The sequence below is a fragment of the Zingiber officinale genome, chromosome 6A (assembly GCF_018446385.1).
Source record: "Zingiber officinale cultivar Zhangliang chromosome 6A, Zo_v1.1, whole genome shotgun sequence".
Lineage (NCBI taxonomy): Eukaryota > Viridiplantae > Streptophyta > Magnoliopsida > Zingiberales > Zingiberaceae > Zingiber > Zingiber officinale.
The window spans coordinates 27,638,986-27,653,393 of record NC_055997.1 but is presented as its reverse complement, the minus strand read 5'-3'; the positions used below and the strand labels follow the sequence as shown (position 1 = coordinate 27,653,393).

Here is a 14,408-nt window from a genome sequence, read left to right as displayed (position 1 = left end):
CCTAAAATCGGATCTCACAGGACGACTTGGTGCTCCCAACCGGTGGCGACCTCGATCTTCGAGGATCAATGAAATACCTCTGCTAGAAACCACGTGCCCCAGAAAACCGATTGAGGATAGCGAATGCACACTTGCCGAACTTCGCATACAGATATCTCAAGAACTATGCGAAGATGATGTGCATGCTCCTCCTCGGGCGAGTAGACCAATATGTCATCAATGAAAACGATAACAAACTGACTCCAGAAAAATACGGTTCATCAAGTCCATAAACACCTGGAGCATTGGTAAGCCCAAATGGCATTACCAAAAACTCATAATGACCGTATCCGTGCGGAAGTCTTCGGATATCGAATCTCGACTCTCAATCGATGATATCCGGATCGCAGATCAATCTTAGAATACCTGAAGTACCTCTGAGCCGATCAAACAAATCCTCAATCCGTGGTAATGGATATTTATTTCGACGGTCACTGTTTGTAGTCAATACATAATCTCATGGTGCCGTCTTTCTTCTTGACAAATAGACGGAGAACCCCATGGTGAAACACTAGGGCGAATAAATCCCTATCTAAAAGCTCCTGGTTGAACCTTCACTCGTTCAACTCTTTTGGTGCCATACGATCACGGAGCTTTCGATGTCGGTAGCGGTTCCGGAATCACTCAATAGCGAACTCCACCGGCCTTCTAGGAGGCAAACACAGCACTCCTCCGAAATACATCCGGGTATTCCTGCATAACAGAACTTGAGAGTCTGCGAACTACTATCGTCCTCGATCGATCAACGACAACGAAAACCATGACGGTAGTGAGCGGTGACCTGCTGAATCGCCGAAATAATCGAGACATCGTCGTCTCTGATGCCAGTGAAACTCCACGAGGGTTGGTTCTGTAAAGCCCGAAAAAATTCCCAAATTTATTTTAGAAATATTCTAGGATTTTTCTGGAATTTTTAGATATTTTTCCGGAATTTTCCGAGTAGCGGAAGTAGCAAAAAGAAATATAAGCGTAAAACGGCCTAGGCGGGGATTGAACCCGAGACCTATGATTTAGAGGGACAATGTCATAACCAGTTGACCCAGCAGGGCTGTGCTGAAAGAGGAGGGGAACGATTATATTTAAGTTGGGTTTAGCCGAATTAACCACTTAATATAAATAGAAGGTTTAAGTGGGTTTGGTTTATTTTTGCTTGGTTCGACAACCTTCTCCCTCTCCAAACCCTCAACGCCGACTCCTCTCCCTCCTCTCCTTCTTTCGGCGCCACACCAAGGAGAACCTAGGGTTCTTCTCCTAGGGTCCCAAGATCACTTTCCGGCGACGATTTCAACACAAGGACGTTCCCCTCCGCGAGTAGAGCACGTGGACGCGAGCGAAACGTCGAGAAGTCGTCTCCACCGGAATTCCTAGCGATTAGAATCGTAAGAAATTACGATCAAGAGGTAAGAGACCCCTCACCTGCGGTATAATAGCTCCGTTTGGTTTTCTACGCATTGGTTTTAGCTATATGCAGGTTTTTCGGCACGTAGGGTGTGTTTAAACCCTCCTCGAGGATGTAGGGATCTAGTTGAACACCTCTAGACGGGCCGGACGCGTTGTTCTCCTTTAGTTGGAGATTCTAGACGTTGTCGGGTGCCTAGAGGTGATCTCCCGATTAGAGGAGAGAGTTGAAGCACGCCAAGTGTTCGGTAAATTGTTGGTGTAGCTAAATACCACTTCAGTTATGTTTAATAGCTCAGTTAAGTGCATTAGGAGCACTTAAAACAGTACCTTAGTTTAGTTCAGCTTATTATATCTTATATGGATCAGATATCCAATGGGTGGGCTCCCACAGTCGCCTCTAGGTTCAGATAACCTAGCTCTAGGTTCAGATAACCTAGAAACAGCATAGTTATATCGGTTAGCTATATATCAGTATTTTATTTTCAGTGGCACTGTATGGATCAGATATCCTAGTAAGGTTCAGATAACCTAGTCGCTAGGTTTAGATAACCTAGTAGACCCTACTAAATTCGGGACTTGCAAACCCGGGTCTAGGTACAGTTGCCGGGCCCAACAGTATGTTTATTATTTTCACTTATTATGTATTAGATTTCAAAACTCAAAATCAGTTATGCTAGTTGAGTTTGTTTCCAGTTACAGATTTAGTTTCGGTTAGTTTAGCTAATGTTTAGTTCATGTTATCATGCTTAGATACTAGTATGCCATGATTAGACTTAACCGTTATGCTTGTATGATCATATGCCATGCTTATATGTTATGCTTTATGACCTCAGTACTCCATGTCTTAGCAAGTTCAGTGCATATTTTCAAATAGCATGATTTAAAAGCATATTGCATCGAATGCATGATTTTGTGAGGTAGATGGTTTCTTACTAAGCGAAAGCTTACAGATACTACTTTTCTTATACTGCAGATAAAGGTAAAGGAAAAGTGGACCAGTAGCGGAGGCTGGAGGTCAATGCAGATGAGGATGTGTGTGCATGGAACTGGAATCAAAGGTCCTTAGGGGACGTAGCAAATTGAGCATTGGACTCCTTAGCATTTACTTTAGCGTTTTATTTATTGGTTTTGGTTTCCATGTTCTAGGCACTTTTAGTTGCGTGTTGCCATGAAATTCCTAAACTATGTCTTATGTTAAGTTAGATTACTAGTTTATGCCGTTAGAATGTTAGTACATGTGGTTAGAATAGTTTCTGATGCATTAATTAGTTGGTATGTGGAGTTGGTACAACCCAGTTGCTGGAAATCAGAGTGCAGACTCGAAATCAGACCTCTGATCGGTCTACAGACCGATCAGAGGCTGAATTGTGCCACTGGATCGGTCAGCCGACCGATCCAGCGAGATACAGTAGCATACTGTATCCTCCTGGATCGGTCAGCCGACCGATCCAGCACGATACAGTAGCCTCCAGGAGAATTTCGGGTGCCTGGATCGGTCTGCCGACCGATCCAGCTATACCTGGATCGGTCTGCCGACCGATCCAGCCTCTACTGGATCGGTCCCCAGACCGATCCAGCCAGTGTTAGCGTGGGGGGTCAGTGGATCGTTCAAGGGACCGATCCAAACCCTAGTTCCACCTCCTTAGTATAGCTATGAACATTTATAAGGTAGTGGGATATGAAGTCTCACCCTCACGGAGTTTAGCAGAGGCAACTACAATAGTTTAGTAAAATTTTTATTTTACCCAGTTTTCCGCACAGTATAGCTTAGCACTAAACTGTAGCGATTCGCCTTATAGCCTAGTAGTAGAAGGCGGGTCGTTACAGAGTGGTATCAGAGCAGTGTTCCATACTTCCTACACACACATCAGCATTGTACCTGCAGCCTCCAAGTAAGAATACCTCTACTCTCTTTATTGTTCTTGTTTATAGTGACAATTCATGGTATATGCTTCTTGCTTATAGTTACAGTTCATGTTATATGCTTATTGCTCGTTAGTATGTGATAGGTTAAACATGATAGCAGAAACTATATAACCGTGATAGTATTAGTTATACATATGTTCCTTATGTCATTAGAAATGGCACGAGGACGCCCATCTAGAAGGGCACTAGCCAGTGAGCCCCAGCAAGAGGCAGGCAGTTCAGTGCCTCCTCCAGATCTTACAGCATTAGTGGCTCAGTTACAGCAGCAGCTAGCTGAACAGCAGCAGGAGATAGCCACCTTAAAGGTCAGGCACTCAGAAACAGCAGGGCCATAGCTCTCACGGCTCTAACTGGAAAGGGAACTCCAGCAACAAGCGCAAATCAGGAGGTTACCCAAAAGGAGGACCAGCCAGCAAGCAGCCCAGATATCCAAAGTGTGCTACTTGTGGGAAATTCCATCTTGGAGTTTGTCGTAAGGGCACACGAGGATGCTTTGAATGTGGACAAGAAGGACACATGGCCAAGCAGTGCCCGAACAAGACCGGTCTTCCTCAGCCACAACAGATTCAGCACGCAGGCTTACATCGGATGCGCCGCTCTAGAAGGTCCACTTATCAGCCAGGGCAGATTAGACCCTCCATAGCGAACGCGAGGATCTACGCACTCACCAGAGGACGAGCCAATGCCTCGACGGTTGTCACAGGTCAGATTAGCATTTTTCAGTATAGTGCTACCGTTCTATTTGGGGCAACCCATTCATATATAGCCGGATGTTCTCCGAAAATTAGAGGTACCTCCAGAGATACTCGGCTGACGACGCCTACCTTCGGAGAGATCATGGCCCACGGCTCGAAGGCGGGCGGTCATTATAGCGCATGGAGCTCTTTGCGATCCGATAGTGCTAGAAATGACCGACTATGACATTATCTTCGGAATGGACTTTTTGGTCAAATACGGTGCCTCTATCGAGTGTCGTAAAATCTGAAGCGGAAGCACAGTTCGAATTCGTCGGGGAACCAAGGAGAAAGGCCAAGAGGTTTCTCTCAGCTATGAAGGCACAGAAGTTACTGGATTCAGGATGCACGGGATTCCTAGCACACGTAGTCAGCACCAGTCAGGACAGGGACCAACAGCTAGCAGAGGTCCGAGTCGTTTGTGACTACCCAGCAGTCTTCCCTGAGCACCAGACAGGGAGATTGAATTTGAGATAGAGCTTATTCCCGGCACAAATCCAATTTCCAAGGCACCATACCGCATGGCTCCAGCAGAACTGAAGGAACTTCAGGAGCAAATACAGGAGCTGCTTGACAAGGGTTTCATACGCCCGAGTCACTCACCATGGGGAGCGCCTGTGTTGTTCGTGAAGAAGAAGGATGGAAGCATCGCATTTGTCATAGACTACGATCACCGAACGGTCACCATCAAAACAGTATCCTCTTCCCGAATAGATGACCTATTCGATCAGTGAAGGGGCATCGGTGTTCTCTAAGGTAGATCTCGAGATCAGGTTATCATCAAGTAAAGGTTAAAGAAGGGGATATACCAAAGACAAGCATTCAGAACCGGATACGACACTACGAGTTCGTGGTCATGCCCTTTGGCGTGACCAATGCTCCACTACATTCATGGATCTCATGAGCAGAGTATTCAGGGAGTATTTAGATAAGTTTGTTATTGTGTTTATCGATGACATTCTTATCTACTCAGAAACTCAGGAAGAACACAGAGCACTGAAACTAGTATTGCAGACACTTCAGTAGAACCACTTTACGCCAAGTTCACGAAATGCAATTTTGCTAGATCGGTGTCCTTCGGGTCACATCATCTCAAAGGATGGTATTATGGTGGATCGCAAAGAAGATAGAAGCGATAGTAATCGGAAGCACCAAGAACGCCAGGTGAAATCGGAGCTTTCGGGATTAGAGGATATTACGGGAAGTTTGTAGAGGATTTCTCCGGTAGCCTCCCCAGCGACTCTTACCGGAAAGAACAGAAATTCCAAAGGACGAGGATGTGAGAACAACTGAGCTAAAGGAGATTGACCGTGCTCCTATTTTGGCTCTACCAGACGACAGCAGCTTTGACATCTATAGTGATGCCTCTAAGTTGGGACTAGGAGCAATGCTGATGCAAAACGGCAAGGTGATTGCCTATGCCTCCAGACAACTCAAGGATTATGAGAAGAATTACCCTACTCATGACCTTGAGCTTGCAGCAGAGTGTTCGCTCTCAAAATTTGGAGACATTACTTATATGGAGCTCGGTGCAGAGTGTATCATCAGAGTCTCAAGTACTTCTTCACTCGGAAGGATCTGAATATGCGACGGCTAGAGATGGTCAAGGACTACGATATAGACATCCTCTACCATCCGGGAAAGCCAATAAGGTAGCGGATGCACTTAGCGAAATCCAGTGCTACCTTATTGTCTCTTACTGCCATGTCGCCGCCCCTACAGAAGGAGATCGTGGATTTTGGTCTCGAGCTCATCGTGGGACAGCTCTCTACTATGACCTTAGAGTCTACCTTGCTTGGTGATATTCAGTCAGATCCGAAATTCAGAAAATCAAGCAAGGGCTAGCAGAATCAAAGTGGAGAATTCGAGTGTCCGATGGGGTGTTGTATTTTGGCGACAGACTACGTGTTCCAGATCGGGAGGAGCTACGGAGATGATTTTAGATGAGGCTCACAGGGACTCCTACGCGATGCATCCAGCTCCACCAAATGTATCAAGACCAAGAAGCGTTTTGGTGGCCGGGATGAGCGAGACATCGCCGAGATATGTTAGCATCCGCCTCACCCAGAGGGTCAAGGCGTAACATCGACTGGAGGAGTTCTGCAGCCTATCCTGATTCCAATGGAAGTGGGAGGATATCTCGATGGACTTCATAGTGGGGCTACCCAGAACACAAATGGTTTTGATGCCATCTGGGTAATAGTTGACAGTTGACTAAATCAGCCCACTTTCTAGCTATCAAGATATCCTACTCCATGGAGAAGCTAGCTCGATTGTATCTCGGAGATCGTCGACTACATGGAGTCCCACGAACCATCATCTCGCGCAGATTTACATCACACTTACGGAAGTGTGTTCATCACCTATGGGCACCCGTTAAAATTCAGACTGACTTTCCATCCTCAGACGGATGGTCGACGGAGCGAGTAAATCAGGCACTCGAAGATATGCGAGCTTGTGCCCTAGATTTCAAGGAAGTTGGTGCAAATATCCGAGTCTAGCAGAATTTGCATACAACAACAGTTATCGTGCCACTATCGGCATGGCACCTTATGAGGCACTCTATGGGCGAAGGTGCAGATCACCAATCTACTGGTATGAGAGTGGTGAGCAGAAGGAACTAGAACTTCAGACAGATCTAGTAGCAGCTACCACAGCAGATTCGCCAGAGGATAGAGACAAGACTGGGCCGTAAGAGCTATCTTGATACACCACGCACCCTAGAGTTCTCGAGATGGGGATACGCTTCTCGAGTAGCTCCCATGAAGGGAGTCATGCGTTTTGGGAAGAAGGGCAAGCTAACTCCCAGATATGTGGGACCATACCTTATCACGAAGAGAGTGGGCAAGGTAGCATATGAGCTAGAGCAACCTCAGGAGATGTCAGCTGTCCACAACGTATTTCATGTCTCCATGCTGAAGAAGCATATTCCAGACGCCACCCAGGTGATTGAGCCCCAGTTGGTACAGGTCCGTGATGATCTTAGCTATGACAGTCGGCCTATTCAGATAATAGACCGAGCAGTAAAGAAATTACAGAACAAGGAAGTACCATTAGTCAAAGTCAGCTGGCAAAATCACACAGCAGCAGAGGCGACTTAGGAGACAGAGGCCAGCATGAGACAGAAGTACCCAGAATTGTTTTAAGTTCGGGGACGAACTTTTTATAAGGTATGGGGGATTGTAAAGCCCGAAAAATTCCCAAATTTATTTTAGAAATATTCTAGGATTTTTCTGGAATTTTTAGATATTTTTCCGGAATTTTCCGAGTAGCGGAAGTAGCAAAAAGAAATATAAGCGTAAAACGGCCTAGGCGGGGATTTAACCCGAGACCTATGATTTAGAGGGACAATGTCATAACCAGTTGACCCAGCAGGGCTGTGCTGAAAGAGGAGGGGAACGATTATATTTAAGTTGGGTTTAGCCGAATTAACCACTTAATATAAATAGAAGGTTTAAGTGGGTTTGGTTTATTTTTGCTTGGTTCGACAACCTTCTCCCTCTCCAAACCCTCAACGCCGACTCCTCTCCCTCCTCTCCTTCTTTCGGCGCCACACCAAGGAGAACCTAGGGTTCTTCTCCTAGGGTCCCAAGATCACTTTCCGGCGACGATTTCAACACAAGGACGTTCCCCTCCGCGAGTAGAGCACGTGGACGCGAGCGAAACGTCGAGAAGTCGTCTCCACCGGAATTCCTAGCGATTAGAATCGTAAGAAATTACGATCAAGAGGTAAGAGACCCCTCACCTGCGGTATAATAGCTCCGTTTGGTTTTCTACGCATTGGTTTTAGCTATATGCAGGTTTTTCGGCACGTAGGGTGTGTTTAAACCCTCCTCGAGGATGTAGGGATCTAGTTGAACACCTCTAGACGGGCCGGACGCGTTGTTCTCCTTTAGTTGGAGATTCTAGACGTTGTCGGGTGCCTAGAGGTGATCTCCCGATTAGAGGAGAGAGTTGAAGCACGCCAAGTGTTCGGTAAATTGTTGGTGTAGCTAAATACCACTTCAGTTATGTTTAATAGCTCAGTTAAGTGCATTAGGAGCACTTAAAACAGTACCTTAGTTTAGTTCAGCTTATTATATCTTATATGGATCAGATATCCAATGGGTGGGCTCCCACAGTCGCCTCTAGGTTCAGATAACCTAGCTCTAGGTTCAGATAACCTAGAAACAGCATGTTATATCGTAGCTATATATCAGTATTTTATTTTCAGTGGCACTGTATGGATCAGATATCCTAGTAAGTTGGATAACCTAGTCGCTAGGTTTAGATAACCTAGTAGACCCTACTAAATTCGGGACTTGCAAACCCGGGTCTAGTTAGGGATGCGCGCACAGCAAGTACAGTTGCCGGGCCCAACAGTATGTTTATTATTTTCACTTATTATGTATTAGATTTCAAAACTCAAAATCAGTTATGCTAGTTGAGTTTGTTTCCAGTTACAGATTTAGTTTCGGTTAGTTTAGCTAATGTTTAGTTCATGTTATCATGCTTAGATACTAGTATGCCATGATTAGACTTAACCGTTATGCTTGTATGATCATATGCCATGCTTATATGTTATGCTTTATGACCTCAGTACTCCATGTCTTAGCAAGTTCAGTGCATATTTTCAAATAGCATGATTTAAAAGCATATTGCATCGAATGCATGATTTTGTGAGGTAGATGGTTTCTTACTAAGCGAAAGCTTACAGATACTACTAAGGTAAAGGAAAAGTGGACCAGTAGCGGAGGCTGGAGGTCAATGCTGAGATGAGGATGTGTGTGCATGGAACTGGAATCAAAGGTCCTTAGGGGACGTAGCAAATTGAGCATTGGACTCCTTAGCATTTACTTTAGCGTTTTATTTATTGGTTTTGGTTTCCATGTTCTAGGCACTTTTAGTTGCGTGTTGCCATGAAATTCCTAAACTATGTCTTATGTTAAGTTAGATTACTAGTTTATGCCGTTAGAATGTTAGTACATGTGGTTAGAATAGTTTCTGATGCATTAATTAGTTGGTATGTGGAGTTGGTACAACCCAGTTGCTGGAAATCAGAGTGCAGACTCGAAATCAGACCTCTGATCGGTCTACAGACCGATCAGAGGCTGAATTGTGCCACTGGATCGGTCAGCCGACCGATCCAGCGAGATACAGTAGCATACTGTATCCTCCTGGATCGGTCAGCCGACCGATCCAGCACGATACAGTAGCCTCCAGGAGAATTTCGGGTGGGTCTGCCGACCGATCCAGCCTCTACTGGATCGGTCCCCAGACCGATCCAGCCAGTGTTAGCGTGGGGGGGTCAGTGGATCGTTCAAGGGACCGATCCAAACCCTAGTTCCACCTCCTTAGTATAGCTATGAACATTTATAAGGTAGTGGGATATGAAGTCTCACCCTCACGGAGTTTAGCAGAGGCAACTACAATAGTTTAGTAAAATTTTTATTTTACCCAGTTTTCCGCACAGTATAGCTTAGCACTAAACTGTAGCGATTCGCCTTATAGCCTAGTAGTAGAAGGCGGGTCGTTACAGGTTCGGAGGCCGGAAAGTGACCACCCTCGTCTGGCATTGTAATACCCCGGTTCTGAGATTCTGGTTAAGTATGACTTAAAAGGTTAGATGGTACTATCCATATCAGCAAGGTGCACCTTCCTTTTCGGAAGCCCAAACTTAAGAACTCCAAAGTTAAGCGTGCTTGACTTGGAGAAATCTGAGGATGGGTGACCTCCTGGGAAGTTTTCCAGGGTGCGTGGGAGTGAGGACAAAGCACGCTGAAAGGACCTCCGGTGGTCTGTGGAGCTAGTCGTCAACCCGATGGGCGTTACAGATGGTATCAGAGCAACCTTGCGACCGTGAGTGCGCCTGTGGTAGGAGCACCCAGGGTACCACCTAGCGAGGGAGATTCTGGGATTTGTTTGTGGTGTGATTTGTGGTTACACAACGAGGACGTTGTGTCTTTAAGTGGGGGTGATTGTAATACCCCGGTTCTGAGATTCTGGTTAAGTATGACTTAAAAGGTTAGATGGTACTATCCATATCACCAAGGTGCACCTTCCTTTTCGGAAGCCCAAACTTAAGAACTCCAAAGTTAAGCGTGCTTGACTTGGAGAAATCTGAGGATGGGTGACCTCCTGGGAAGTTTTCCAGGGTGCGTGGGAGTGAGGACAAAGCACGCTGAAAGGACCTCCGGTGGTCTGTGGAGCTAGTTGTCAACCCGATGGGCAATTCAGGTAGCGTTCCCGGTTCGGTTCGGGTGGGGCCCGCCCGGGTCGGGGCGTTACATCTTTCCCCTCTACGTATAAAAACCCTCGGCCAAGTCTCGCCACTGCCCGACCATTTTTCCCTTTGCTCTTCCTTTCTCTTCTCCTCTGCGCGTCGACACGAGCGCCGACCACCTTGGTCCTCACACGCGCCACCGCCATTCCGACGCCACTTCCTCTTCCTCTGCCCTGATCTGGGTTGCGCGCACACCCTAGCGTCTGCCGATATCGCCGACGCAAACTCCACTCCCGCTGAGCAGTCACTACAAAAAATAAGGCATTTTGGGATGAAATTTGGGACGAATTTTACAAAAAAATTTGTTGCAAAATTTTTTGGGACGAAATCAGGGACGAAAATTTTTTCGTCCCAAAATGTTTGATGCCAACTTTTGGAACGAATTATGATTTGTTGCAAATTCAGCAACGAATTTGGGGACAAAATTGGCAACGAATAAAATTTTCGTCCCCAAATTTGTCGCAAAAAAGGAACGAATAACTTTTTTGTTGCAAACTTAGCAACGAATTTGGGGATGAATTCAGTTCGGAGGAAATAATTTTTTGTTGCCAAATTTGTCCCTATTTTTGCAACAAAATTGGGGACGAATTCAGTGACAAATTATTTTTTGTTGCTAAGTTTGTCCCTAATATTGCAACGAATTTGGGGACGAATTCGGTGACAAATTTTTTTTGTTGCCAAATTTGTCCCTAATTTTGCAACGAATAATAAATTTGTTGTAAAATTTTAAGCATTTGCGACAAATTTGGGGACAAAAATACTAATTTAATTAATAAATAAATTTTCGTCCCAAAATTAGTCCCAGAATCTGGGACGAATTTGGAATTCGTGATTCGTCCCAAATGCAGGGACGAATCCACATATTCGTCCCAAATTCTGGATTCGATACAATTACGATAGAGTGGGAACAAATCGTTTTCGTCGCCAAATTCGTCCCTAATACTAAATTTTTTTTCCAGATTAAATTTCTTTTTGCAATTCAATCCATAGATACATAAACACCAAATTCAAATAACATTTATATACATTCAACACATCTTAATTTCACATACAAGAGTAATAATTGAACTCGATCAACTCATAATTCAACAAATATAAAGATCTCAACAAATTTTACAAGATCTATCTTGTTCAAGCTTCTAGAAAATATTATAAAGTTCAACAATCAAATGTTATATAAGTCCATCATCCATCCAAGGAGGTAAATAAACTAAAAATACATCAAGTCATCTTCGTCTGCCCAAAAGCTTTGCACCCCTTCAAATCTCCTTTGCCTACATAACAACAAACAAATAAACCAGATCATGTGTAACAAGAAAGATTATAAATATAATACGAAATGCCCATGTAACAAGAAAGATTGGAAACAAGACATAACTGTGAAATTCCTTAAACATTCAAATAAATGTCCTATTTACCAACGATATGAACCATCCATGTCATAAAATTATAAGAAGTATCTTGAAGCTAAGTAAAAACATCGTAAATATGATACAACCTAATATAAATGACACATCAAATTGTTATAATAATACCTATTTCACCATATCAATCAATAGCTACAAATATTCTATGTCCATGTGATCACATGGAGAGCATGAAAGATATTCTTAAAATTTCCTAACATATGAAAATAGCTCAAATGAAGAAAACACAAACTAATTAAACTTAATTTTTTTGTGATACAAGTGTTTTAGTAATCATGGTTACTTGGTTGTTAGGTAAACTCTAATCATAATTTGCAATTTGAACTAATAAAGCAGTAGTAATAAATTTCAATAAATTAAAAGCAATTAGAAAATAAATAAATAAATAAATAAAATTAAAAGTTTAACATGTTACTTAATACTTACTTTTTTTCTCGGACCTTTAGTTCGCCTCACCAACCCTGTTAAAAACAAATTGACAATATTAATTAAAATAAAAATTAGAAAAGTTAACAAGCCATTGATTAATGTGTAAAACAGTAAACATGAGACAAATAATCATCATACATAATTATGGGAAATTTCTTTAAATAAGCTAACAAAACTTACCCATCGTCAAAAATTAAAGTCATCATTATGATTATCATCCTCCTCCTCCTCCTCCTCCTCCTCTTCCTCATTCTGCATTATACTTGAATTCTTGTTATACATCCAACTTCGCTCATTCTGCATTTTACCTGAATTTAGCTATTTAGTTAAACATTATTAACAGAAATAAATCTTATCATTGAAGACAAAACAACAAAGAAAAGCTTATCAAAAAGAAGAAATACAATTAATCAACTATAAAATAATTATTTAAAGCTAACTTTATATACAGATCATTAAATGCATATTAATGAACTTAGAAATACCGAAAAGACGTGAACAAATACAGTTGTCTTCAACTACACTGAGATCATGCCAAATTGAAACCTGCACAAGCAACATTATCAATTATTATAGTATTATTCTAACAATTTTAATAGAGTTGAAGCAATTGTAATTAAATTGAAATAATAATATTTTAATGGAACAAAATTTGGAAAAAAACAAAATTACTCTCTATATTAGAGCAATTGTGGATCAGAATTGACATTTTTTAGATGAAAAATAAAATATTTTGATAAGGATATTTTTGAGATAAAAAATAGAATAGGGTCGCTTCTGTTTTTTTCTTTAAAAGAAAATCTTTTTAACAATAATAATAATAATGAGCACCCTTTGAATTTTGTATCAAAGAAAAAAAACATGTCAACTCTATTGTAATTTGTCCCTCCATTAATTAATTCCAATCTAAAAACTATCCTACAAGTATTTGTAATGATAAAGAGGATCAGTACACAGAAAATCAAAGGTAAATTTATACCTATGGTATACTGGAGCTCCCCATACATTTAGGATTCGAAACCCTAGTATCAAAATTTTGCCCTAGTGTAGTTGAGATTTTATTACTTCCACACCCCTAAACTGTACATCTATATACAAGAAGAACTACAAATCTTTATCCAAAAACAGCCCTAAACCCTATTTCACAGATCATTGGTCATTGACATCTAAGTGATCAAGAGTTGCAGTGCTTTTCTTTGTTAACAAACAAGAATGAAGCCCTAAATTTCAAAGATCAGTACTCTACCATTCCAAATCTTGCGACATCAGTGCTAGCAGCGGCGACTCGCGGCCAACTGCCGCCAGCCACGGCCAGGCGCGGCCAGGCGCTGACAGCCGCGGCCAGCCGCGACCACGCGCGGCCACGCGCGGCCACGCGTGGCCAGGCGACCCCACGCGCGGCCAGGCGCGGCCTCGCGAGAAGAAGTGGGCAGATGTGGGAGAAAGGAGAGGGAAGAGGGGAGAAGGGAGAAGGGAGAGGGTTACCTGTGCCGCAGCCGATCGGGAAGGAATCAGCCGCCAGTGAAGGGATGAGTGAAGGGGCAGATGGGTGGGAGGAGATTTAGGGTTAACTTATAAATTAAAAAATTTCTTTCCATTGCTTATTTTTTGGGACGAATCTTTGATTCGTCCCAGATTTTGGGACGAATCTAGGAATTCGTCCCCAAATCTGGGACGAATTCCAGAATTCGACCCTAAATCTGGGACGAATTCCAAAATTCGTCCCAGAATATAAAAAATTTTAAAAAAAATAAAAAATGATTTGGAAACACTAAATATGAACTTAGAGATATCGGATTTCCGTGAAATAAGTTTCTATGGATTTCTAATTTTCTCGTGATCTTAAAAATATCTTCATCCATAATTTTAACATACTATATTAAATGCGGCAAATTTTTTTTATTATGAATTAGGTCAAATTCGGGTTAAAAAATCACCATACTAAATATATGAGGTTAAAATTATGGATGAGGATATTTTTAAGATAATGAGAAAATTAGGAACCCATAGAAACTTGTTTCATGAAATTCCGATATCGTTAGGTCCATATTTAGGCCTTCCAAATAAATTTTCTTTTATTTTTTATTTTTTTAAATTTGGGACGAATTCCTGGATTTGTCCCAAATTTTGGGACGAATCCAGGATTCGTCCCAAATTTAAGAAAAATAAAAATTAAAAGAAAAATCATTC

At 42.6% G+C, this 14,408-nt stretch overlaps 1 long non-coding RNA gene across 1 annotated transcript; it reads right to left on the bottom strand.

The window, feature by feature from the left end:
- Nucleotides 1-11,693: 11,693 nt before the first annotated feature.
- LOC121993828 lies at nucleotides 11,694-13,738 on the bottom strand. Its single transcript, XR_006115431.1, has 4 exons — nucleotides 13,704-13,738; nucleotides 12,704-12,764; nucleotides 12,399-12,526; nucleotides 11,694-12,250 (listed from the first exon to the last, which is right to left on the bottom strand). It is a non-coding gene; the product is annotated as an uncharacterized LOC121993828 (long non-coding RNA).
- Between the last annotated feature and the right edge of the window lie 670 nt (nucleotides 13,739-14,408).